The sequence below is a fragment of the Festucalex cinctus genome, chromosome 3 (assembly GCF_051991245.1).
Source record: "Festucalex cinctus isolate MCC-2025b chromosome 3, RoL_Fcin_1.0, whole genome shotgun sequence".
NCBI lineage: Eukaryota > Metazoa > Chordata > Actinopteri > Syngnathiformes > Syngnathidae > Festucalex > Festucalex cinctus.
Genome location: NC_135413.1, coordinates 18,318,452 through 18,321,276, shown reverse-complemented (window position 1 = coordinate 18,321,276; position 2,825 = coordinate 18,318,452).

The following is a 2,825-nucleotide window of genomic DNA, read 5'->3' as shown; positions in this document are numbered from 1 at the left end:
GTCACAGGTCAAATGTTTATGTGCCCTGACTTGACTTATAAAGGAGCCATTAGTGGTCTTTACCACTATGGTCTCTACAGACCTGACCTTTGATCTCCAAACTTGCTTGTTTGTAATTTAGTCAACTTTAAAATGGATGGATGGATGTTCTAATAGACACTATCACAACTTCTCTTCTCCGTCACTGTGTCTTTCCTGTCTTGTCTTTGATCTACTAGCCCTCGAAATGAACTCTATCTTTCCCCTGTGAATCTTTGTGTGTGCGTGTGTTTGTGTATGGTGGTCTGAGCGTGTGAATGATAGACTCACCCCATTCTGAATTATAGACTCCTAGGGGTCATCCAGTAACCCCGTGAGCCAATTGTTACTGCCCCACTCAACGGCCTCTCTAAGCTGCACTTGACAACACTTTCCTTTGTTGTGTGTGTGTGCGTGTGTTTCCTCTCAGGTGGCAAAAACCCTGTAGGTCTACAAACTCTGGCATGCCTCAGTGCCTCTTTTAAGTCTCTGACTCAACAGGGTCTGGATGCGCACTCCTACAAAGGTCATTTTTCACTGCGGAATTATTAACTCACTATACAATACTTTGCTATTATAAACTAATAAACGTAATACTAATTAACTTGTGAGCCATCCAGATCTCTCAAGTCTTCAAAACGAAGCCTTTTATTTGTCCTCAAAGTGAGAACAAAAACTCATGGTGAAATATCCTTTTATTAATATGCTCAAAAAGATGCCAAAAGGAGATTGAGCAGCAAATCCAAGACAGAAGTCAGTTCAAGATAAGAAGAAGTGGAAAAAGGCTTCTGAGACTGAAACAGAGGGCATCACTATTCTCCAGGGCAACATCAGAGATCGTCTAACAATCTGGACACGAGAACCTGTGAAAATCAAGACGGGAAAAAGAACAAGCAAGACAATTGGTTACCATCTTAGGACTATCTGTTTTAAATATTATAAATTTATCACTCTCCTCTGGCACTGTTCCTTTTAAAAGCACTGTTATTCAACCTCTACTTAAGCAATCCAACCTCGACCCAGAAAGCCTCTGTAATTATAGGCCGGTATCAAATCTACCGTTTATCGCAAAAATACTCGAAAAAGTTGTCGCGCAACAGCTGAATGATTACATGGCTGCTAACAATCAATTTGAAGCTTTTCAGTCAGGATTGAGGCACGATCACGCTACTGAGACGGCTCTTGCTAAAGTGACTGATCTTCTCCTAGCAATGGACTCCAATACCTCATCAATATTATTATTAATCAATAAGGTAAGGTAGTTAGCGCTGCCTTTGATAGTCGATCATAACATACTATTAGAACACCTCGAAACATGTACTGTTTCAAGTTTAGCACTCTCGTGATTTCCTTCTTACCTCTTGGAGAGAATGCACCGTGTAATCCATACTAATGCGACCTCTGAGGTTCGGAACGTTACATGTGGAGTCCCGCAGGGTTCGCTATTTGGCCCTCTCTTGTCTAATATTTATAGGCTTCCGCTTGGCGATATTATACGTAAATATAACATGGCTTTCTGTCAAGTTTTGAGGTGTGGTTGTGGACCCAAATGCAGAGAAGCGGGGCGAGGAGGTAGAGGTGAAGCCAAAAAGGGATTTAATAGAACAAAACAAGGAGGTAAATGAGGTACTAGTCAGAAACAATAAACAAACTCAGGAAAGGCAAACAAGGCGAACTTGGGAGGAACCATGGGGCAAAAATTCAGCAGCATGTCAGGAGGAATTAACAATGAATCGACAACGGACAGTGGAGAGACAAGAAACTAAATACACACACACACTAATTGACAGAATTAGACACAGCTGGGCAAGACACGAGAGGCAGAGGATGCTGACTGGTTTACACATGAGGATGGGCAGGCAAACACAGGTGGACAAGACAAGGCTTGACGAGACTAGGGGACAAAGGACAAGGACAAAAACGCAAAACACTTATCATGACTGAACTTAAAGAAACATGAGGACATAGTCAAACTAAACCAAAATTAAATCTGAGCTATGACAAAAGTAACAAAATCAACCCGAACCCAACCCAAACCATGACACTTTTACTGTTACGCAGACGATACTCAATTATATTTGCCTTTAAAAATAACAAACCCGCACAATTGCTGTTATCTAGATGTGTGCCTCGCCGAGATTAAACAATGGATGTTTAATTTGTTGTTCCTTCTCGAATTCAGCAACAGTTTTTCCTTCAAAGCCTCCCATGGCCTTTAACCTAAAGTTAATTAGACTTTTCATGAGCTTTGAATGAGTTAATTGATTAACGAGCAACCGCATTGGCATTATCTATAAACATCCTCTCATTTGCTTTCAGTACCTACTCCAATCAACTACTCTCTCATCCCTCTTCCATTGTAGCCCCCAAAAGTTTTCCAACGCATTAAGCTGTGCACTCACAGGAAGAAAGAAAAGAGTTGTTTAGAATTCCTCTGGTGATTTCTAATTAAAGTCCAAGACTAAACACCCCTCTCTTTCTTTTTGCTCTTGCTCCGCTACTGCCACCCAAACTTTTTTTTTCCTTGATCACCTCTTATCCCTTCATCCTCTCGCCAAAGTGGCGTAAGGAATGTGCCCCTATTCTGCCTTTTGAGTGTCCTTGTGGCCTGACAGCTCTTACAATAAGAGCCATTACATGCAGTGAGAGCGAGAGATGGTGTTCTAATTAAAACGTCTTCCTCCTCTGTCTCTTTATGTCATTTTTATGTTCGACCCAAACACTGAAAAATGAGAGAATCGATGGTAAGAGCTGGTTAAATGTTGGACTTCAAAGTCCAGTTGGAATAGTAGCACGTGAAGAGAAGA